The sequence below is a fragment of the Bufo bufo genome, chromosome 2 (genome assembly GCF_905171765.1).
Source record: "Bufo bufo chromosome 2, aBufBuf1.1, whole genome shotgun sequence".
Lineage (NCBI taxonomy): Eukaryota > Metazoa > Chordata > Amphibia > Anura > Bufonidae > Bufo > Bufo bufo.
This window is the reverse complement of record NC_053390.1, coordinates 164,962,336-164,988,092: the sequence shown is the minus strand read 5'-3', so window position 1 is coordinate 164,988,092 and position 25,757 is coordinate 164,962,336. Positions and strand designations below refer to the sequence as shown.

At 47.9% G+C, this 25,757-nt stretch overlaps 1 protein-coding gene across 2 annotated transcripts in view; it reads right to left on the bottom strand.

Annotated features, from left to right (window-relative positions):
* The window catches only part of APC (APC regulator of WNT signaling pathway), a 131,086-nt gene that overhangs the window by 76,378 nt on the left and 28,951 nt on the right, over positions 1 to 25,757 (bottom strand). The gene's annotated exons all lie outside the window — the stretch shown is intronic.

The window sequence follows — 25,757 nt, the reverse complement described above, 5'->3', positions numbered from 1 at the left end:
TAAGTCATATTACAGACAACAACTGCTCCCTATAGACCCCAACACAGATGTGACTGTAGCACTGTGAAACTGCCAGAACAAATAGCGCAATATTAGCAGCGTTTTATATATAAAAAGGAAATATACATACATATATCCTCCACAACAGCTTGTAGCTTCCAAGGCCTTTGGATTAAATGGCCACTGTACTTTTACTCTGCATAAAATCAATACTACAAGCAAATATAACACAATTTGTAATATAAATCTTATTTAAGAAAAAATGCATCTTTCTCCACTTAAACCACTAAGTGTAAATGACACAGACACTGCTGCTGCTTCTAGTAAGTGTTATATCTCACCTCAGTGCTGGATTCACATCTACACTGCTCAGTATAATTTCCTCCATGCTGTTTTGCCTAAATGTGTGCTATAGCGAGTTAGGGAAGCAGGATGGATCTCCTCTACTCCCTCACTAGCTCAGGGAAAACGGACAATTCGACGTGGAGACTGGTGAGAAATGCAGAATACAAGCCATATAATGTCATATATAGCATCATACATGATAGCTGGAAAAATTCAACAGACATCCTTTAAATAACACGGATCATCAGACACAGAACATTTAGCATCGATCAGACTATTTTATTCTCAAGCACAGCGATATCTATAGTGTGAAGTCATAACAAGCGGATGAAGAGCTACTTATATGAAGTGGAAACCCAAGTCCCATTGGTGCCTCCAATGACCAGAGGATGAATAATCGAGGAGTGACCTCCAGTCTGTGAGTAATACTAGAAGAGGGCACAATGGCTTCGGTGTAACCTCATCTCATATACCACAAGAACAAATCAATGCAAAACACTGTCCACCTACAAAGCTATCTGAATGATTAGACACACCAACGTTCAATATATTTAATAGCAACAGCAGCAAAGAACTTAAATGCAGAATGACTAATTTATAACAAAAGGTTATGTACCAAGCATCAAAAGACAATCTGCCACCATAATAAAGTGAAAACAAGATTAAAGGCGGTCACAGACTCTTTGGAAACCATAGGTACGCTGTTTACAAAGGATCACACTTAAGAGCAGAGCATGTTCTAACAGAGCAAGAAGCAGACGCCTTCAGTACATCAAAATCCACCGCTACCCATCTAGCATGGGCCACTGTAATCCACGTAAACACCACATTACCAATATAAGTATGGCAATGAGGCAGAAGTCACACAATCATTATGGAAATCAGCACTTATGTATAACCAGGACATCTGCTCTACTTTATCTTTGGACTGTATTATAACAGATGTAAGGCTGGCCACACACATCAGATAGCTGTCGGCCAATATACACAAGCACTGCTGGGTCATGTGCCGCTTGGAGACAGGTCAATAAAGAGGGGACGCTAGGGAGGCTCGACCGAACCCCCCAACATCAGATGTTTTCATCTGCAAGATGGGGAGGTGCAGCAGCGGCCGTGTCGGCATCATAAGCGGTGGGGGTGCCAGGAACCCAGGCAAGTACAACATCTGGGAGGTGCCCAGGCATATGGGGAGGCATTCTAGATCTCTTAAGCCTACAATTCCATAGATATAACAAGACCAGGAAACCTTTTAGAAAACAATCCCCCTACAGTAGTGACAAGGGAATAGATTTGTATAATCAGACTCGTCTCAGCACCCACAGTTCTACACCTGCGAAGGGGTGTCCCTGCAGCTGAAGACACTCCCCCTGCTACATGATTGACAGGGGGGATATCTCGTGGGCCAAAACAATCTTGTGCCTGCACCACTGCTCCAAGTAGTAGCGCGAGGCTTTACTTCCACTTCCAGTGTAGGAAGTAGCGGCACATGCACAGTTACTGCTGCACAAACTAAAGCCTCTGCGTTTGCACAGCTACTCCAATCAGATGCATAGGCGCGAGATTGTCAGGGTCCAGCTGAATTGTCCACCCTGTCAATCAAAAGCCAGGGGGAGCGTCTTCAGCTTCAGGGACAGCCCCTCACATTTCGATCCATTCATCTCTCCCCTACATATTAATTAGTTAGTTCTACCTCCTGAAACGCAGGGATGACAGCAACCCTACAGTTGAATCAGAGGCTGGATGGTCAATCAGCACTGGCCCCTGACACAGGACGACACAGCAATTATTGGGAAGGAACCACTCATTCCTGATAACTGCCGAGCTGTCAGAGGGGATGAGAGCTGAATTTACATGCAGCAAATAACCTTCACTGTCTGGGGACGAGGCATCCCTGTTGCAATTGTACGTCCATATAGAGAATGATTGGGGAAGATCCATCAAATCGGTGTAAAGTAGAACTGGCTTAGTTGCCCATAGCAACCAATCAGATTCCTCCTTTCATTTTTCAAAGGAGCTGTGGAAAACGAAAAGGTGGAATCTGATTGGTTACTATGGGCAACTAAGCCAGTTTTACCTTACACCAGTTTGATAAATCTCCCCCATTGTTTCTGGGCAGCAGATTGCTGTTTGCTCAATCATCAGGACCTTTACACAGGGCATTTATTGGGTCTCTAGGAACGCCCCTTCCAATCACCGTCCCAATTGTCGGCATGTGTAAAAGGGGCCATTAGTCTTCCATGGTTTTAGACATCAAATACTGTGCAAACATTTATAGCCATAGTGACAAGACTACAGTCTAGTCCTATGATGGTTAACCTCTGGCACTCCAGCCGTGGTAAAACTCCCAAGATGCACACTTGCTTGGCTGTTCTCAGAACTCCACAGAACTTAATGGAGCATGCTGGGAGTAGTAGTGTCACCACAGCTGGAGTGTCGGAGGTTAGCCAAGTGATGTCAGTCATCAGCTCCACGAGGAAAGAGCTGCACCCAATCTAAAAAGTCATATCATGTGACCTATTTATTAGGTCCCCCACCCAATACCAATGAACATAATCAAAAGCCCAAAATTCATCCAGCATTTCATCAAGACAGTGCTCCATGTCACAAGTGATTTCTGGTCCTGGAATAGGTTCAGGAACATAGTGTCTGGTACAGTACCCATATCGAGTGCAAACAAAATATATTATATATATATATATATATATATATATATATATATATATATATATATATATATATATTTTTTTTTTTTTTTGGGGGGGGGTGTGGAATGAGGCAGTCATGGGCAGTATGGAGTACTGCTGTGCCACCATATAATTTTCAGCACCTCTGCTGAGATTATCAAAAAACTAGAATTCATGCTCCGCGTCTCAAGTTATTGATTAGAAACCATAGTCTGGTTATTTACTACCTTTCAATGTTGTATTAGCTGAAATACATAGAGCAACTCTACAGAAAGATGAGAAGGGCCTGAGGTACACAAGTTATGAATTTTGTTACACTTAGGGTACACTCCGTAGAATGTGTCCGCACCCGTTCCGCAATTATCCGGAACGGGTGCCCACCCATTCATTCTCTATGGGGCAGGAATGGATGCAGACAGTGGTCCACGGCTCTGGAAAAAAATAGAGCATGTCCTATTCTTGTCCGCCATTGCGGACAAGAATAAGCAGTTCTATGGGGGTGCCAGCCGGGTGTATTGCGGATCTGCAATACACTATGGACGTGTGAATGGACCCTTATCCTGATAAATGGTCGTCTAAAAGGTATAGACTCAAAGACCAAATCTCCATTACTGACTATGACGTCACCATTATGTGTTCTGATGTCTGAATAAAGAATCAGCCCATCGTCCACATGCAAGTCCCCATGTGACTAAAGAAAATCATGCACCAAAAAGATGTTGGAATTGAAATAAACTTTCTATATGTGAATGTAATGATGACATATGGAAGTAATTACAATATTAGACCGAAAGGATAAGTTTACTGGTAAAACCTGTACAATTGAAAGGAGGCTCTAGGACCCTGTTATGCCGCCTCTAGCCTGGATACAAGATGAGATACGGTTGGGCATGGAGGCATACAGCTTCTGTATGGTATCCTGTGCCACATTTGCCCACAGATGTTGCAGCTAGGCCTGTAGATCCTGCACACTTGTAGGCTGCTGAGGCTGGTGTACGAGCTGGTCCCATAAATAATCACTTGGCGATAAATCTGGTGACCGGGCATTATCCTGCTGAAAATGCCATTTGGAAGTCCTGCCACGAGAGGCAACACGTGGCTTCTGCACATATCGCTGAGCGGTTAGGGTCCCTCGTGTCACTACTGTTGTACATAATGGCTCCTCCGATCATCACACCAGCAGTTGGGGCAGTGTGTTGCTCCACAGCAAAAGCAGGACTGAAGCGCTCACCACTAGGCCTCCATACTCAAACCCGACTGTCACAGGATCCCACACAAAACCTGGATTCTTCACTGAAGATGATACAGCTCCAGTCTGTAACACTCCAGGTTTCACAACTCCACTGCAATGGCGGAACACGTAATGGGCACCATGACACCAAATTTCCTTCTGCTATGCGCCTGCAAATGGTCCAGACAGAGACGGGGTGGGGTGTAATAAGGAGGTCACCTGTGTCTGGATGGTGGACAACTAAACAGTGGGAGCTGCTCGTGCTTTTTGGTGGATCAAGCCATCCTCTCTACTGGTGGTCTGTATAGGCCGCCCGGAGCCTGTTCAACGTGTGTGCGCCTTGACGTAACCACTGCTCCCAGCACCTCCTAACAGCTAGGTCTGAGCAGTCTAGATGGCGGAGAGTCCATCAAAAAGATCATCCTGCTTCTATCAGTCCAAGGATGCGCCCCCTCAAGTCTGCAGCCATCTGACATTTCTATCTGGGTGCCTTCGTTTTTTTTTTTTTTTTGCCCATGACACTATTGAAGCATGTTAGGGTGTAGATACCGCCGACAGTGAATTTAGTCCAGACCAGGCCTCTATGAAAACACCTGACCCCGTCCAGCCACCATACAGACCACTGACAGAATACATAGGCACAGCTGTTCATTTATTCATACACTTCCAGAAGGAATTACAGAAATATACCACAATTCATATTTTCTAAAATGATGTGTTCATACAAGTATTTACCAAAACAGACATTTCAGGAAGGAAGATATCCTTCCTTTTCAACATCCATATTAGCTATTCACTTGGCAGTTGCAATACACACAGCTAACCTGAGGAACATAGTCATGCCGGCTAGGGAGAGACCCGGCCATTTATTTCCAGGATTTAGAATTAGGGAGGAAGAAATGGAAGGTGCTGGCGCGTTTCACTAGAAGATCACTATGCCAGCATGGAGAGGAGGGGGCTACTGAGCATGACCGAGGACCAGAACGTCAGCCACAGGAGAAAACAACAACAGGGGGCGCTACCAAACAGGGAAATGTATTATACATAACAAAATTTACATGTATATTGCAATAATACTACATTTGAAATCAATACATGGTCAATACAGAGTAATAGGGCCTGGTGCAATATCACCTGGGGAATCCAGCAATAGCTCTCTGTTCCAACAATACTACATAATGTACCGCCAAATACATTATACCAGGCGCTACCTGCACTGACTATTCACAATGCAGAAACCAGGGGATGGAGGAAACAAGTGGCAATTAACAACCCTGTCACATGCTTCTAGGAGAAGTCATGGTGGGAGAGTGCACCTTCCCAGAGGCAGAACCGGGTCCTCCCTGCTGGGATGAACCAAGATAGAGCTATATATATATATATATAGTGAGAGAGAGAAAAAAAAAGAGAGATATGTGTGTAAATAGATATATACGCACACAGATTTGTATAAACTGTACACACACATATATATATATATATATATATATATATATATATATATATATATATATATGTGTGTGTGTGTGTGTGTGTGTGTGTGTGTGTGTGTGTGTGTGTGTGTGTGTGTGTGTGTGTCAGTGTGGTACTGTGAAAGCCACTAGCTGATATACATACACATCTATCTCAGTAGCCATTAGCTGATGTTGTGTATATATACACACACACATTATATATATATATATATATATATATATATATATATATATATATATATATATATATATATATATATAAATAAATATATCTCTCTCAGTAGCCACTAGCTGATGTTGTATATACACATAGAGCTATGGATATCTCTCTCTCTCTCAGTAGCCATTAGCTGATGTTGTGTATATATATATATATATATATATATATATATATATATATATATATACACATATACACACACACACACATCTCTCTCTCTCAGTAGCCACTAGCTGATGTTGTCTATATATATACACACAGACACACATATATCTCTCTCAGTAGCCACTAGCTGATGTTGTCTATATATATACACACAGACACACATATATCTCTCTCAGTAGCCACTAGCTGATGTTGTTTGTCGCACACGCCATGTGACAGGCTGGGCTCCTGACAAGGTGCAGCTGATCGCCATCATGCGCAGCCATACAATAGGCAGTGATCGGGCGGCTCTTCCCGTCAGGTCATGATGGAGGATGACAGCAGCCGTCCCTTTTCTTCGGTGACATAACGCAACCTCCAGACCTCCCGTCCACATCCACTGTGCTGTAACGGGCGACAAAGGGCACAGACGGGCGATGAAGACTCCCGAACCACGGAGCATCCGAACTGCGACACTGACCCTCGGCGCAACCACACATTAGAGCGCATTATCATAGCACGGCAGCCGCGTCCCCGCACCGGGCACCTACCCCATCATCACGTCCTTGATCTCCGGGCTCTCCATCCTGCTGCCTGTCCACTGCACAGCGGGCGCGCCCCCGACAGACCGCTATCACGTGACCGCTCACACACACCCAGCAGCAGAGGTGAGAGGAGGGGGCGGGGCCAGCGCGGGGACGCGCACTGCTGCAGGAGGGAGGAGATGCGCTGACACCCGTATTTACTGATCACGGTCATCTGCTCACCGCCGCAAACCGGGGCGCCTAGCGGTCAGTGAAATCCAGCAAGAGACCGAGAAACCATCATGCTTGGTATTGGGTTCTACTGCAACACAGCTCTGAGCTGTAATACCAGGCACAGCCACTACTGTACGCATCGCGCTGTGCCTGGTATACAAGACTACAGCTGTGGACCATTTTATCTGTGGCTCCGCAGGGGTGCAGCCCATCTGATTTTAATGTGTTTTTTTTTTTTTTGTGGTTTCAGAAAACCCCTTTACCGCAGATAGGCCCTCTTTTTGGATTCGAAAAAAATAGGAGAGCCCTGGGGGCCCTTTACATTATCACATTACAGCGCTGTACACCACCCTTTACATTATTATACACTGCTCAAAAAAATAAAGGGAACACTTAAACAACACACTGTAACTCCAAGTCAATCACACTTCTGTGAAATCAAACTGTCCACTTAGGAAGCAACACTGAGTGACAATCAATTTCACATGCTGTTGTGCAAATGGGATAGACAACAGGTGGAAATTATAGGCAATTAGCAAGACACCCCCAATAAAGGAGTGGTTCTGCAGGTGGTCACCACAGACCACTTCTCAGTTCCTATGCTTCCTGGCTGATGTTTTGGTCACTTTTGAATGCTGGCGGTGCTTTCACTCTAGTGGTAGCATGAGACGGAGTCTACAACCCACACAAGTGGCTCAGGTAGTGCAGCTTATCCAGGATGGCACATCAATGCGAGCTGTGGCAAGAAGGTTTGCTGTGTCTGTCAGCGTAGTGTCCAGAGCATGGAGGCGCTACCAGGAGACAGGCCAGTACATCAGGAGACGTGGAGGAGGCCGTAGGAGGGCAACAACCGAGCAGCAGGACCGCTACCTCCGCCTTTGTGCAAGGAGGAGCACTGCCAGAGCCCTGCAAAATGACCTCCAGCAGGCCACAAATGTGCATGTGTCTGCTCAAACGGTCAGAAACAGACTCCATGAGAGTGATATAAGGGCCCGACGTCCACAGGTGGGGGTTGTGCTTACAGCCCAACACCGTGCAGGACGTTTGGCATTTGCCAGAGAACACCAAGATTGGCAAATTCGCCACTGGCGCCCTGTGCTCTTCACAGATGAAAGCAGGTTCACACTGAGCACATGTGACAGACATGACAGAGTCTGGAGACGCCGTGGAGAACGTTCTGCTGCCTGCAACATCCTCCAGCATGACCGGCTTGGCATTGGGTTAGTAATGGTGTGGGGTAGGGTTGTTGCGGGTATCGAAATTTCGATACCCAATCGATACTTTTGTCCCGGTATCGATACGATACCGGGATTTCCGTTTTTTTCGATACTGGGCTGCGCTTCTGCGCAGTCTAGTATCTCTGAACATGAGCGCGCTGCTATCGGCGCGCTCATGTTCTCTCTCAGCAGCACGGGGAGAAGGAAGCTGTCCTCCCTCCCCCTGTGCTGCTGCCGCTGCCACCAATGAGAAGAGAGGGGCGGAGGAGGGGCGGCAATGAGAAGAGAGGGGCGGAGGAGGGGCGGCAATGAGAAGAGAGGGGGTGGAGGAGGGGCGGCAATGAGAAGAGAGGGGCGGAGGAGGGGCGGGCGCACTGCGCCACCAATGATAGGATTACTATCGGAGCGATGGGAGGAGACATCAGCTTCACTAGTGGGCGTTCCTTTTCCCTGCGCTGCGATTGGACAGCGCTACAGCCAGGGAGAAGGAACGCCCACTAGTGAAGCTGATGTCTCCTCCCATCGCTCCGATAGTAATCAGCAGCATGTGGAGCAGGAGAGGAGACAGTAAGGGGGCACTGCGGGCGAACGGAGCGGCGCCCAGGACTAAATGGTGAGTGCTGAGACATCGCTGGGCGCCGCTCTGTGTGGCCTAATAGTGAAAGTCTGGACTCATATACAGTAGTCAGTCTTTAACACATACAGGAGGCGGGTGCCGGCAGCAGAATCGCATTGCCGGCACCCTGCCCCTGACAGGGAGCTGCGATCAGCGGCAGTTAACTGCCGCTGATCTGCTAGTACCCGCCTCCTGTATAAAGGGGTAAAATCATTGGTGGTGCAGTGTGCCCCCCCCCTCAATCCCCCCATCCCATTAAAATCATTGGTGGCACAGTGCGCCGGCCCCTCTCAACCCTCCAGTATTAAAATCATTGGTGGCAGTGGCCACAGGGACCTCTCCACTCCCCCTCATTGGTGGTGCAGTGGCAGCTTCTGATCGGAGCCCCAGCTGTGTAAGCCTGGGGCTCCGATCGGTTACCATGGCAGCCAGGACGCTACAGAAGCCCTGGTTGCCATGGTAACATCCCTGATGCTGTGTGCACAAAGCACAGAGCAGCAGGGACAGTGTGGAGTCCTATTCACCCTGATAGAGATCTATCAGGATGAATAGGAAAAGGGATGAAAGATCCCAGGTTCTAGCCCCTAAGGGGGGAAATAGTTATTAAATAAAAAGTGAAAAAAAAAAAAAACACTAAAATATGAAGTATAAATCACCCCCCTTTTCCCAATTTCACATATAAAATATATAAATAAACATATTACATCGCCACGTCAGAAAAGTCCAAACTATTAAAATATAAAAAAAAAATCTAGGTGGTGAATGCCGGAACAGAAAAAATAAAATAAAAACTGCGCGATTCGCCATTTTTAAAAATGAGGAATGCACGTGGCTTTTTTTGTTTATTTTTTTCGCGTGGTATCGAATGGTATCGAGTATCGCAATACTTTTTCATGGTATCGAAACCGAATCAAAAATTTGGTATCGCAACAACTCTAGTGTGGGGTGGCATTTCTTTGGAGGGCCGCACAGCCCTCCATGTGCTCGCCAGAGGTAGCCTGACTGCCATTAGGTACCGAGATGAGCTCCTCAGACCCCTTGTGAGACCATATGCTGGTGCGGTTGGCCCTGGGTTCCTCCTAATGCAAGACAATGCTAGACCTCATGTGGCTGGAGTGTGTCAGCAGTTCCTGCAAGACGAAGGCATTGATGCTATGGACTGGCCCGCCCGTTCCCCAGACCTGAATCCAATTGAGCACATCTGGGACATCAGGTCTCGCTCTATCCACCAACGTCACGTTGCACCACAGACTGTCCAGGAGTTGGCAGATGCTTTAGTCCAGGTCTGGGAGGAGATCCCTCAGGAGACCATCCGCCACCTTATCAGGAGCATGCACAGGCGTTGTAGGGAGGTCATACAGGCACGTGGAGGCCACACACACTACTGAGCCTCATTTTGACTTGTTTTAAGGACATTACATCAAAGTTGGATCAGCCTGTAGTGTGTTTCTCCACTTTAATTTTGAGGGTGACTCCAAATCCAGACCTCCATGGGTTGAAAAATTTGATTTCCCTTTTTGTATTTTTGTGTGATTTTGTTGTCAGCACATTCAACTATGTAAAGAACAAAGTATTTCAGAAGAATATTTAATTAATTCAGATCTAGGATGTTATTTTTGTGTTCCTTTTATTTTTTTTGTGCAGTGTATTACAGCGCTGTACACCGCCCTTTACATTATCACAGCGCTGTACACCGCCCTTTACATTATATTACAGCACTGTACACCACCCTTTACATTATATTACAGCACTGTACACCACCCTTTACATTATTACAGCGCTGTACACCACCCTTTACATTATTACAGCGCTGTACACCGCCCTTTACATTATTATTACAGCGCTGTACACCGCCCTTTACATTATCACAGCGCTGTACACCGCCCTTTACATTATATTACAGCACTGTACACCACCCTTTACATTATCACATTACAGCGCTGTACACCGCCCTTTACATTATATTACAGCACTGTACACCGCCCTTTACATTATATTACAGCACTGTACACCACCCTTTACATTATTACAGCGCTGTACACCGCCCTTTATATTACTATTAGAAATGAGCGAATTTCCCCTTATGACATTCGTTCACACTTTGGTAGTTAAAGGTAAATTGCGTTATGGTCCTCTAAAGGCATTCCGTTATGCATTCCGTCATGGAATTGCGTTATGGTCCGTGGTAACGGAATCCTCAACCCAATTCACATTATACCACAACCCGAACCAAAAACAAATTTCAAAGTATGAAATTCGCTCATCCCTAAACTTCATAAATTGATTTCTACTGTAAAAAAATATAAATATTTCCCAAACTTGGGTTCAGTTCCAAGGTACCACTTGTAGTGGTGGTAATAACTTCGGCTCATCGGAGCCAATACATTCTAATACTGTACCGAGCGCTCGCTCCATACAGTATTGAAACAAAGTTTTATGCAAATCGACTTTGGATGTTTTATCAGTGGGTCCAATGGCCACATTATTAAAAGGTATGTGTCAGGGAACACCCAATGCAACTTAGAATTTACAAATGGCGACAAGACTTTTTAGTCTTGTCGCCATTTGCGACTAGACCCGCCACTGCAGCGGGGCACAGGAGATGATTGTACTCTGCCCCGCCGCCGATCACCCTCATAGGCTTCAGGCTTAGAAGGCCTGAAGCCTATGAAGTAGTAAATACCCACGCAGGCGTGCGTGACAACATAATCACGTCCGGCACATGAGTGATGACACAATCACGCCTGCCTGTGCCGTGACACAGTGAAGCGATGTGGCCGTAGACCAGAAAAGGTTGTGGCCTGCATCATGAACACCGGCGAACGTGGGATACAGGTGAGTATTAGTTGCTGTTTTTTTCACTGCCATCTTGGGGGCCTGTACTAACAGGAAGGATAACACTGCAGGGGGCATTGGGGCATTACTCAATGGGAGCACTGTGGGGGACGTCTCTACAGGAGGGACGCTGTGGGGGACCTCTCTACAGGAGGGACGCTGTGGGGGGCTTTACTGTTAAAAGGGCGCTATGGGGGACATTTATACTGGGGTGCACTGTGGGGGATATAACAGGCAGCATAATTGGGGCACTCTAGAGGAATCTTTAATACAGGGGACAGTATAATGGCCATTACTGGTGGCACTGGGGACTTTTAACACTGAGGCCCTATAGGGGGCATTACCAGGGCATTTTTTTTTTTTTATTAGCAGTTTTTTTCAATAGTACAGAAGAAAAAAGGAGAAACATAAAATGGTACAACATAGCTCAAACAGAGTCATTTAGCAGACTATCAAATGGGAATAAGCACAAAAAACATTGCGTACAGCAGTACAGGTCCCATAGTTATACCAAAAGATGTAACATAAAACTCAGGACAAGGGATAAAGACAACTGACAGAACACAAAGGGAAAGGGACAGGTAAGGGAGAGTAATAGCAGGGATGGTAGGGGAGGGGGAGAAACCATTAGGGGGATGCCAGGTATGTATCCCAAGGTAGCCATATCGCTTGGACATTCCATGGACCTGAAGTCACGGACCCTGGCTAGAAGCATGGACTTGGTGGGAGGGGTAATCTGTTTCCAGGATTTGGCGATCAAGGATTTGGCTGCAGTGCAGAGTGAGAGGAACAGCCTGGAGGAGTACTTGTTCAACCCTGGAAGTGGTAGGTTAAGTAAATAGACCTTTGGGTCTAGCGGTACAGGGGATCCAAAAAGGGAATGACCCACATCCCTCACCTCCCCCCAAATTGGGGTGATATTGGGGCACGTCCAAAAAATATGGTACACAGAACCCATGTTTTTCAAGCACCGCCAGCAGACAGACGGAACAATGGGGTTTATGGAATGTAGGAGTGCAGGGGTATATGATACCAGTGCATTAGCAGCCTATACTGAGTCTCCTTATACGTGGTGCAAATAGATGACTGGACTGCCCTATTTCATACAGTCTGCCAGGCACTGCGAGAAAGAGGCGATCCGAGGGCGGAAGCCCATTTATCCATATATGCATGATGTGGGATCTCGCCCTCTGTGGATGTGGCCAAAAAGTGGTAGATGAGAGAGATCAGGCCTCTCGTCCCGGTGCCTAGTCGGCACAGACGCTCAAATGCGGAAGGGAGTGACACCTTAAGCGAACCAAAAGTAGGGCTCACATAGTGACGAACCTGGAGGTAGTGGAGTTCCTCTGTCGCCGGTACCTTTGATTGGTCCTGAAGCTGCGCAAAGGATCTCAGTGTCAGAGTAGAAGCGTCCACAATGTCTGCCAGGTGGAAGAGACCCAACGACGACCAGACCCGGACCATAAGAGCTGTTAAGCTGGAGGGAATAGCTGGGTTGTAAAGAAAAGAGATCATAGAGGAGTGCTGAGAGGCTAAGGTAAATCGGCTGTGGCAGGTGTCCCATATATGTTTGGTAAAGGCCATAGACTCTAGGTGGGGAGTGTGGGGGCCATGGGGGTCCATTGCCATAGCAGGGTGTTCAGATGAACCGGGGCAAGCCAGAGCTTTTTGATTTCTACCCATTTAGTGTATGCCTGTTGGGACGCCCAAAAAGGAACGACACGCAAATGGGAAGCCCAGTAATAGTGTATGATATTAGAGACCAATAGGCCACCTCTATCCGTGGCCACGAACATGACCTTGCAGGGGATGAGGTGACGTTTACCTTGCCATATGAAGTCTAGAGTGGCCTGTTGGAGGAGGCGTAGTTCTGACATGGGGATTTGTACTGGGAGGGTCTCAAAGTAATAAAGCAACTTTGGGAGGAGGGACATCTTCACCGCTGCTATGCAGCCAAGCAGCGATATGTATAGAGGTTTCCATTTTTCAAGGAGCTTAAGCTCACGAAAGAGGGGAGGGAAGTTACTGAAGTACAGTGAGCCATACGTAGGGGTAATATAAACTAGGGATCGACCGATATTGATTTTTTAGGGCCGATACAGATAATCTGTGAACTTTCAGGCCGATAGATGATAATTTATACCGATATTCTATGAATTTTCTTTTTTTTTTAAATAAAACTTCCTACACAAATCTGCTGAAAATGAATATATGTTTGTTAACGTGCATTTTTTTTTGTAAATATCTTTCTTTTTCATTTATAATTAATATTTTGGTGTGTGGTTTTTTTTATTTATTTTTTTACTAACTATTAGCCCCCTTAGGGACTAGAACCCTTGTCCTATTCACCCTGATAGAGATCTATCAGGGTGAATAGGACCTCACACTGTCCCTGCTGCTCTGTGCACACAGCATCAGGGATGTTACCATGGCAGCCAGGGCTTCAATAGCGTCCTGGCTGCCATGGTAACCGATCGGAGCCCCAGGCTTACACTGCTGGTGCTCCGATTGGAACTGCCACTGAGAAGGAGGGGAGAGGGGACCCTGTGGCCACTGCCACCAATGATTAAATCTGGGGGGGGCTTGGGTGGGGGGGCGCACTGCGCCACCAATGTTTTTAATACTGGGGTGGGGGGCGCACTGCGCCACCAATGAAGATAACTCTCTCATTAATTCATATACAGGAGGCGGGAGCTGGCTGCAGAATCATGTAGCCGGCTCCCGACCTCTATGATGAGCGGTAGCTGCTATCCGGGGCAGTTAACCCCTCAGGTGCGGCACCTAAGGGGTTAACTACCGCGGACCGCAGCTACTTGTCATAGAGGTCGGGAGCCGGCTATGTGATTCTGCAGCCAGCTCCCACCTCCTGTATATGAATTAATGAGAGAGTTATCTTCATTGGTGGCGCAGTGGCCCCAGCCCCTTCTCTCCTCTTGTCCTCCCTCCTCTCATTGGTGGCAGTGGCAGCAGCGGCACAGGGGGAGGGGGACACTGCTTCCTTCTCCCCTGTGCTGCTGAGGGAACACGGAGAGCGATCCTTGTTCCAGATTCGTTATCGGAATAATCAGCAAAATAGATGTCGATACCGATAACGTTCAAAATCCTGAATATCGGCCGATAATATCGGTAAAACCGATAATCGGTCGATCCCTAATATAAACCCCCAGGTACCTCAGTGTGGTATCCGACCATCGATAAGGGAAGTTGCTATGGAGCAATGTAAGATCACAGGTGGGTATAAGGACCGGTAGGGCCTCTGTCCTAGAAGCACTGACCTTGTATCCTGAAAGGGCGCCGTTTTGAGATTGGGCCTTTTGTAAGTTTGGTAGTGTAATGTGGGGATTGGTCAGGGTGAGGAGGACATCGTCCGCGTAAAGGGAGATCTTAAATTCCTTATCCCGTACTTTAAGTCCCTAAATGTCGGGGTTCAGTTGTATGTGTGCCGCAAGGGGTTCTATACACAATGCAAAAATTAGCGGTGAGAGTGGGCAGCCCTGACATGTACTATTAGAGATATTAAATGGAGTGAAGGAGCTGAAAGGCAACTTGACAAGCGCCGAAGGGGCAGAGTAGAGGCTGAGAATGGCTTGTAGAAAGGGTCCTGCGAAACCGAAAGTTCGGAGGGTTTCGAATAGGAAAGACCAGTCGAGCCAGTCAAAGGCCTTCTCTGGATCAAGACTCAAAATAACTGTGGGGGTCGAGGTACGTGTCGCCACATCTATCAGATTAACAACCCGGCGAGTGTTATCTCCGCCCTGTCGGTAGGGGATAAACCCCACCTGGTCCTTATGGACCAGTCTGGGGAGCCACACATTCAGACGAGCAGCGAGAATACGGGTGAAAATTTCAAGGTCTGCGTTAAGAAGGGAGATCGGTCTATAGTTAGCACAGTCGGGGGGCGGAGCCTGACCGTGCTCGATGGCAGCTGCTTGAGAGAAGCGCTCCCGCCACCAAGCTGCCTTTCAGCGCCTAAAGCACTCTATTCCCCGTGAGATGGTCAAGATTCAACCGAAGCCTGGGTCGGGCGACGCAGCCAGTGACTTTTCGGCTTGCGCACCTAGCAAAAAGATGGACACACGAGGACAAGATGGCGCAGAGCGGGAAAGCGCCTCTCCGCAAGCCGGATGGAGACTCGGAAGACGATCCCCTTAGCACCCACAGTGATACCCAACTCAACCAGGGGGTGAGTGATACCAGTCCTCTGTCAAAGGACTATTTTGATTCTGCTCTTCATAGGGCGCTGGCCCCAATCGCGGCAGATCTGTCCTCCATAAAAATTGACATTCGCCAAATAGGCAACAGGGTAGAGGCCCTTGAACAATCCCAAGATGCCCTGCACTCCTACGCGGTTTCTACGGCTAGTAGTCTGGATTCACACCGGGTTGCACTTAATACCGCTCTACTATTAATTGAAGACCATCTTTTTGCCATTATGCAGGAACTTTTTGCTTACCTATGGGGCGCGGACAGAGCCAAGTCTATAGTGGTGGAACGGGTGCACAGAGCCTTGCGACCCAAGCCGCCCCCGGCAGAAAGCCCAAGGGACATCATTTGTGGCCTCTTGAGCTTTCGAAACACAGAAGCCATTCTAGATAAAGCCAGGAGCCTATCGGAGGTGAAAATAGCTGACACCGCGGTCCAATTGTTTCAAGATGTGGCGCAAAGGTCCCTTATCGGTGGCTATACCCTTTTAGTATTCTGATTACATCTGGGAACAGACTGCTTACCGTTCGCACCCCGGAAGATCTGCAGGAGCTGTGGGGCGTTCTGCGGATTCCTCTGATTGATATTCCCTCATGGCTTCCTGTCCCGCATAATGGCGACCCTCCTCAGTTTCCCACTCCGTGGTCCACCGTTCGGAAGCAGAGATCCGGAAAACGCGGATCTCCGAGGATGGACTCCAATGACTGATGGACATGATTTCTCCCTAGTGCATTGTTAGGAGTCCTCTTTTCGCTACCTATGTTGCCTAACCAGAGAAGGATTGTGTTGCCATCCCCCCTTTTCTACGTCCTCCCTGCTGGTTCCCCTCATTATCGAAAGGCCGTGCCTGCCACTGCCTCCATTGGTGACTATTGTCCTTCAGTCTCTCAGCTGTTAGCATGTTGCTGCGAGTTACCCTCTTCCCCCCCCCCCCCACCTCCCCTCTGTTTATCATCTGCTATTATGGTTAATCGGGTTAGATCAATATACTATAGTTAGCACAGTTTTGCGGGTCTTTACCCGTCTTATGAGTGACTACAATATGGGATGACAGAATGGACGGCGAGATTGGGGAGCCTAGGCTAGGAGGTGGTGGAGAGTTCTGCTTGAAACATTTTGTAGTACAGATCCATGAACCCGTCAGGTCCCAGGGATTTGCCTAGGGGGAGAGCTTTAGGCTGGTTTCACACGGGCGTTGCAGATTGGAGCTGGATGCGTTCAGAGTGCGTTCAGTGAAACTCGCACTATTTTGCAAGCAAGTTCAGTCAGTTTTGTCTGCGATTGCGTTTAGTTGTTCAGTTTTTTCCGCGCGGGTGCAATGCGTTTTGATGCGTTTTTCACGCGTGTGATAAAAAACGGAATGTTTACAAACAACATCTCTTAGCAACCATCAGTGGAAAACGCATCGCACCTGCACTTGCTTGCGGATGCAATGCGTTTTTCACGCAGCCCCATTCACTTCTATGGGGCCTGGGCTGCGTGAAAAACGCTGAATATAGAACATGCTGCGATTTTCACGCAACGCAGAACTGATGCGTGAAAAACAACGCTCATGTACACAGACCCATTGAAATGAATGGGTCAGGATTCAGTGCGGGTGCTATGCGTTCACGTCACGCATTGCACCCGCGCGGAAAACTCGTTCGTGTGAAAGGGACCTTAATCACGTCCATTAGTTCCTCGGCTGATATGGGGCTATTCAAAGAGACGACCGCCTCCGGGGAGAGCTTGGGCAATTTACAAGAAGATAGGTAATTCCGAATGCGGGACAGTGGGGGTGTGTGCGAGTGTTTATCAGCGAGATTATACAGTTTGGAGTAGTAATCACGAAAGCATCGAGCAATCACGTCAGGGTGGTATTGGGGGCATCCAGCTGTGTCTTTTACCACCTGAGGAGCACGCTTGGAGGCAGCATCTCGTAACTGACGGGCCAAGATAGTGGGGGCTCTATTTCTCTTCTCGTAATATCGCTGCTTGGAGTAAAGCAGCATGCGTTCCACAGTATGCATGGAGGCATCGTTTAGTTTCGCGCAGGTCTCCACTAGTTCCCGGAGAAGGGAAAGGCTCGGCTTAAATCGGGACTGTAGCGAAGTAATTTGTGCCGGGAGTTCCCGAACCCGGAGTGTTCTGTTTTTTTTTTTAAGTCGCGAGGCCAGTGCAATACCTTGGCCCTGTACTACCGCTTTATGGGCTTCCCAGAGCAAAGCCTGGGACGAAACTGAGCCAGTGTTTTCACTAAAGAACATTCGGATGTACCCCTCAATATCCGCACGGAAGGACGGTGATTTCAAAAGGGAATCATTTTAGCGCTAATGACAGGGGTGTTGTGGTGTAGGTTGAGAAGAAAGGGTGAGGGTGAAAGGGGCGTGATCTGACCAGGAGATAAATCCAATGGAAACATCACATATCATCTTCAAAGTCAGAGCATTGCCAAAAAAGTTGTCCATCCAGGTGTGTAATTTATGGGGGGGGGGGTTGAAATGGAAGGTAAACATTCTACCCAAGGGTTGTCCACCCTCCATAGCCAGGCGGCACTGGGTAGAGGGCGCGGGCGTAGAGAGGAGGAACAACCAGTTCGCGTTCTCGGAGAAAAGCATGTTGAAATCCCCATCTAGGATTCACGCGGCTAGAGGCAGGCCTTGGAGCCTGCATATGACCCGACGCACAAACGAGGCTGGGAGGTGTTGGGGGCATACAGATTACAGAGTACGATGGGGAGACCCTTCCAGGATGACGTAGCGGCCAGCGGGGTTTCCTGTGGGAGGAGGATATTGAAATGGGACAGGAGGCCGACAACAATATGGCAACACCTGCCTTTCGACGACTGTGGTTAGCTAGGAAGGTGTGTGGGAAGTAATGCTTGGCAAAACCAAAGGATCAGGTCTGGTCGAAGTGGGTCTCCTGAAGAAAGGCCACATCTGCCCTTAGGTTGCGGAGCTCCCAGAGTACCAAAAGCCTCTTGGCATTAGAGCCCATTTCCTTTACGTTCAAGCTGACACCTAACCATTGAGGTAGAGTAGAGTAGCAAGGTGTCTTACCAGCTATGAAGGTATCAGCAGATCAGCAGAAGAGCGGAAGATGGCCACTCGGGGGGGGGGGGGGCTTCTTCCAGGCTGCTCTCTGTGGAGTAAAAGAGAGTGGGAGCAAGAGAAAGACAGGGAGGAGGGGGATGGGAGCGGGAGGATGTGAAACAGTAGGGAGGAGCAGGGGAAGACACAGACACCACAAGACTGCACAGAAATAAACAAACAATATCCATAGAATAAACAGACTAAGAAAAATAAAGTCTGAAAAGGGACCGACCCCACCAGACCAATAGCCAGCAGGGCGGACTCACTGAATCCCACTGTCTGGGGACCGAACCAGTCATGTCCCAAGAGGGCATGAGCAGAACCAGAAGGTCAAGAACAGAAAAATTAAAAACAGTCGTGGCCAACAGGCGGCGACTACGCCACCATATCTTTCTAGGCCTTGAGTGGGCTATAACAGGGAAGTCCCCGAAAAAGGCAAAAAGAGAATACCAGGTACGCCAACAAGTCCATCAGCGATGGGGAGTTGTTCTTCCAGGTACGCCAATCTAGGTAAAGGAGACGCTCCTCCAGAGTCAGTAGACCTCACTTTTGGCGAGGGCAGTCGACGTCTCTTGTGGCCTCCCATTGCCTACCAAGCAAGTGGGGCGGAAAGGCATGTCCTGGTGATCTCCCAATCACAGAGGTCAGGTACTGCGCGGCACAGAATGGGCCGAGGTCAGTGTAGGAGCGTAAGGCCACTGTGCGGCCATTCATCCTGGTGTTTAAGGAGAAGGGGAACCCCGGCGGTATATGATCCGATGGTCCCTCAGGGTGTCCAGTAGGGGGGGCGAAGGTGGAGACGTTTCTGCAGCGTGATCTACGACAAGTCCTGGAAAAGCTGGACCCGGGCCCCCTGGAAATCCATAAATCGGGAGTCCCTGATTTTCGTCATGATTGCTTCTTTCTGGGTGAAGTCATGGACGCAGCGAATAAAGTCTCTGGGTTGGGGGGTGGACCCTTTGGGTCGGAGAGCTCTATGAGCCCTGTCCAGCTTAGTGGTATGAGACGGGGGGGGGGTCCCCCATAATTTTGTTGAAGAGCGCGTCCAGGATTCCTTGTATGTCCTCCTCCCCTAGGGGCTCTGGGACGCTATGGATTCTGATATTGTTCCTCCTCCCACGATGGTCTAAATCCTCTATATGATGCTGAAGCTCGCGGAGCCCCGCAACCTGTGAGGACACTGAGGTGTGGAGTTGAGAGACACAGGACCGTGTACCTTTGTGTTCTTTCTCTAGGGTCTCCACCCGGGTGGCAATAGAGTGTAGGTCGCGTCGAACCGTGGAAATTTCAGAGCGGCATGTTGCGGTGACCTCTGTAACCAGAGCCTGGAAGTCCCCTTTATTGGGCAGCTGGGAGAACATGGAAGCCCAGTCCATAGGGGGGGGGGGGGGGGGGGGGGACCGCTGTAGGTATATGGGGAGTGTGTAGGGGTAGGATACCACTGCATGGAGAGGGTAGCCCCTATGTAATCCTCAGGCTGAGTCCAGACCTGAGCGTTTTACAGCGCGTTCCTACGCGCTGTAAAACGCTCAACAGGCAAGAACCAATGTTTCCCTATGGGAATGGTTCTCACCTGAGCGCTTCACAGCGCATACGATTGCGCTGTAAAACGCCCGACGCCCCAAGAAGTACAGGAGCTTCTTTGGGGCGTCTTGTTGCGCGTTCCCGTACATAGACTGACGGGAAAGCGCGACAATGGGCGTTCGCTTGTTCCGGAGCCGCGTCTGTAAACGCGCATAAAATCGCGCATACAGAGCGCTCCATCCCGTACGCTCAGGTCTGAACACAGCGTCAAGGTCCAGAGGCGAGGGGGGCAGGGGGCAATTCCACTGCTTGGTTCTCACCCGGGGGGTACCCTTCTGCAGGGAGAGAGAGCCGGGGGGAGGATGGTCAGCATGACTTCGCTGGGCACTGACCTGAGGGAGGGGGGGGCCTCCCCGCTATCGGCGGTCCGCCACGTGCAGGCGCCATCTTGGGTGCGTGATTTTCCAGCTGGGCCCATGTCCAGTGCGGCGGTGGAGAGGCTAGAGGCTGGCTGGTCTCTACAGCCATGATTATTGGATCTGGATGCTCCTGCGTTGCCAGAGGGTCTGCCGCCTCGCAGTCCCATACCTCCCTGCAGCGCAGTTTCTTACCCATGTGGGGGGGTTGGTGTTGTAGGCTCAAGGCCCCTAATGTTGCGGCTCGGTGGCGAAGCTCGGCGCTCACGCATTCTTCTCCATGAGCTGCTAGGCCACGCCCCTACCAGGCCATTTTTTTATGAGGGCACTATATGGGGCATTACTGGATGCACTGGGGTGCATTTTAATCCTGGGGCACTATAGCTGGATTTTTTTGTACATGGGCATTACTACTACGGGCACTATAGTGTCATTTTTACCTGCAGTAAAATAGGAGATATTAATGCTGGAGGTACTGTAGGGGCATTTCTATTACAGGAACATAAGAGGGGACATTATTTTTGGGGACACTATACAGGCATGGCGCTGGCTGGGGGACATGATGATGGTGGCAATGGCATGGGGCGGATGGCGCTGTCTGGGGGACATGATGATGGCAAATGGCAATGGCATGGGGCTGATGGCTGTGGCTAGGGGACATGGATGATGGCAAATGGCAATGGCATGGGGCTGATGGCTGTGGCTAGGGGACATGGATGATGGCAAATGGCAATGGCATGGGGCTGATGGCGCTAGCTGGGGGACATGGATGATGATGGCCATGTAATTTGTATACATACAGAAGAAAATAATATATCGCGATATATTGTTATATCGCACATGCTTCAAATTATATTGCGATATAGATTTTAGGCCATATCGCCCAGCCCTATACACTGCGTGCAGAATTATTAGGCAAATGAGTATTTTGACCACATCATCCTCTTTATGCATGTTGTCTTACTCCAAGCTGTATAGGCTCGAAAGCCTACTACCAATTAAGCATATTAGGTGATGTGCATCTCTGTAATGAGAAGGGGTGTGGTCTAATGACATCAACACCCTATATTAGGTGTGCATAATTATTAGGCAACTTCCTTTCCTTTGGCAAAATGGGTCAAAAGAAGGACTTGACAGGCTCAGAAAAGTCAAAAATAGTGAGATATCTTGCAGAGGGATGCAGCACTCTTAAAATTGCAAAGCTTCTGAAGCGTGATCATCGAACAATCAAGCGTTTCATTCAAAATAGTCAACAGGGTCGCAAGAAGCGTGTGGAAAAACTAAGGCGCAAAATAACTGCCCATGAACTGAGAAAAGTCAAGCGTGCAGCTGCCAAGATGCCACTTGCCACCAGTTTGGCCATATTTCAGAGCTGCAACATCACTGGAGTGCCCAAAAGCACAAGGTGTGCAATACTCAGAGACATGGCCAAGGTAAGGCAGGCTGAAAGACGACCACCACTGAACAAGACACACAAGCTGAAACGTCAAGACTGGGCCAAGAAATATCTCAAGACTGATTTTTCTAAGGTTTTATTGACTGATGAAATGAGAGTGAGTCTTGATGGGCCAGATGGATGGGCCCGTGGCTGGATTGGTAAAGGGCAGAGAGCTCCAGTCCGACTCAGACGCCAGCAAGGTGGAGGTGGAGTACTGGTTTGGGCTGGTATCATCAAAGCTGAGCTTGTGGGGCCTTTTCGGGTTGAGGATGGAGTCAAGCTCAACTCCCAGTCCTACTGCCAGTTTCTGGAAGACACCTTCTTCAAGCAGTGGTACAGGAAGAAGTCTGCATCCTTCAAGAAAAACATGATTTTCATGCAGGACAATGCTCCATCACACGCGTCCAAGTACTCCACAGCGTGGCTGGCAAGAAAGGGTATAAAAGAAGAAAATCTAATGACAAGGCCTCCTTGTTCACCTGATCTGAACCCCATTGAGAACCTGTGGTCCATCATCAAATGTGAGATTTACAAGGAGGGAAAACAGTACACCTCTCTGAACAGTGTCTGGGAGGCTGTGGTTGCTGCTGCACGCAATGTTGATGGTGAACAGATGAAAACACTGACAGAATCCATGGATGGCAGGCTTTTGAGTGTCCTTGCAAAGAAAGGTGGCTATATTGGTCACTGATTTGTTTGTGTTTTGTTTTTGAATGTCAGAAATGTATATTTGTGAATGTTGAGATGTTATATTGCTTTCACTGGTAAAAATAAATAATTGAAATGGGTATATATTTGTTTTTTGTTACGCTGCCTAATAATTATGCACAGTAATAGTCACCTGCACACACAGATATCCCCCTAAAATAGCTAAAACTAAAAACAAACTAAAAACTACTTCCAAAAATATTCAGCTTTGATATTAATGAGTTTTTTGGGTTCATTGAGAACATGGTTGTTGTTCAATAATAAAACTAATCCTCAAAAATACAACTTGCCTAATAATTCTGCACTCCCTGTATATATAATATATCTCTATCTCAATGCCCTGATCACAGTCAACTGTACAGATGTCTGATATTATACAGTATACACTATTCATTGTCCTAAACCCCCGAAGACCACAGGGATCTGGCCAAACATGTTGGGGGCCAGTTTTAATCCATCACCTGCTGCAAGTCTTTAACATAGGAGTAAAGTACACTACTGTATAGGACAGCGCTATAGGGATAAATAGGTTGTATGCACCAACCATATCCCAGACTGATAGCAGAGTTAGTACATTAAAGCAGCGGTTTTTAATCATTAGAATTATGTGGGAATAAAGAGGGAAGGGTACACTGATTGATAAATGCAAAAAGGGTTTTATTGACCAAATGGCTTTGTGAAAAGATGGATTAACCACAATCTGACATTTATCAGGGTCAATCTGAATGGTATCACTGATAGCACCACCCACCGGTGACGTCCCTGTACATCATTGTGGCTGAGGGAATGTATGAAGCGGGCTGCTGCGCTGATCTTCCTCCATACCTGGCTGTTGCCGGTTGTATATTATAGCAGGCACCCCGGCCGCAATTATGCCGAACCCAGTCATTTAACCCCTCAGATGCTGTGGTCAATAGCAATCATGGCATCTGTGGCGTTAGGCAGAGGGAAGGGGCTCCTCTGCCTTCCGATTGGAGCCCCCTCAGTGAAATTGCAGGGCACCGATTGGTTACCATGACAGCCGGGGGCTTGCTAAAGGTTCCCAGGCCTGCCATGGTTAACTAACCAAAATATTATTGTGGTACATTAAATTGATTGGACATGGTTTGGAAAAACACACCCGTCTATATAAGGTCTCACAACTGTCAATGCATATCAGAGCAAAAACCAAGCCATGAAGAGCAAAGAACTGCCTATAGAGCTCGGAGACAGGATTGTGTGGAGGTACTAAGGTTGGACAATATCAAAAACATTCCCACTATAACAATATTAAGACATTTATCACGATAATGATATATATCATGATAAATACCCATCACACAAGGAGACATTATACTGAATGGGGGCCACATGGTGATATTCTACTGTATGGGCTGGCTGGGGCCAAGGTGACATACAATTTTTACCCCCCCCCCCCCCCCCCCCCCCCACCGGTATAATGTCTCCTTGTTGCCCCATACAGTATAGAGTACTGTCTACTTGTTGCTCCTATATAGAGGCAACAGGGAAACATCATACTGTATGGGGCTTATACGGATGGGAACCATGACAGGTATATTCCGTATCTCCTGCTATTGTGTAGATATCAAGTACCATGTGCATGGGCTGCTGATGAGCCTGAGCGGATCTAGACAGGAAGAGTACAGCCTTTATTCATCGGTACCGAGTACTATCTTTTACATCCCGCTCCGTTGTCACACTTCTCCCGCTATGGACAATTGCAGGCCAGGACATGTGAACTCCCTGAGAGAGACGGGCTCGCTGTTTCCACCTCTCACTGGTGGCTGACGTTGGACGCCTGGCTCGTGTGCGTGGCTGTTTCGGTGGACAGGTTCATGGAGAAACAGGAGCGAGGAGGGTGCGGCCGCTGCGGGAACTAATATATAATGTATTCAGGCGGCCGGACATGGACGTTTTAGAATCGGTCAGCACACATGCGACTGCTCCTATAATTTCACTGAACACTATTAGGAAACAGTGATGTTGTCGTTTCTCAATACCGCGCTATATCACGGACATGGGTATAATCGCTCAACGCTAGGAGGTACTGATCTGGAAAAGGGTACAAAAAAATTCTGTTGTACTGAAAGTTTCCAAGAGCACAGTGGCCTCCTTCTGCAGAGAGGAATTGCAGAAAATCCCCAAATCCAAGTGTGAAAACCTTGTGGCATCATACCCAAGAAAACTGGAGGCTCTAATTGCAGCCAAATGGTGCTTTAGCTAAGTCCTGAGTAAGGGTCTGAATACTTATGTCAGTGCGATATTTTAGTTTTTCCTTTTCAATAAATTAGCAAAGATTTTGAACATTCTGTTTTCACTATTAATATGGGGTACTGAGTGCAGAACGATGGAGAAAAACTGAAATGTTTTTATATTTTAGCACAAGGCTGCAACATAACAAAACGTGAAAAAAGTGAAAGGGTCTGAAGTCTTTCCAAACGCATTGTACACCGTCCACTCTACTCTCTAAGGTAAGCCAAGCGTGGTGAGCACTTCGGCATCATCAGTATTATGGGGATTGGTCCACTCTACTATTAGGGTCCATTCACACGTCCGTAAGTGTTTTGCGGATCCACAAAACACGGACACCTGCAATGTGCGATCCGCAATTTGCGGACCGCACATTACAGACACTATAATAGAAAATGCCTTTTCTGGTCCGCAATTGTGGACAAGAATAGGACATGTTTGCGGACCGCACATTACAGACACTATAATAGAAAATGCCTTTTCTTGTCCGCAATTGCGGACAAGAATAGGACATGTTTTATTTTTTTCAGGAACGGAATTGCAGATCCTGAAAAAAAACGGATGCGGATCCCGCAAATGCGGATTCGCATCCGTTACAGCCCCATTGAAAGTGAATGGGTCC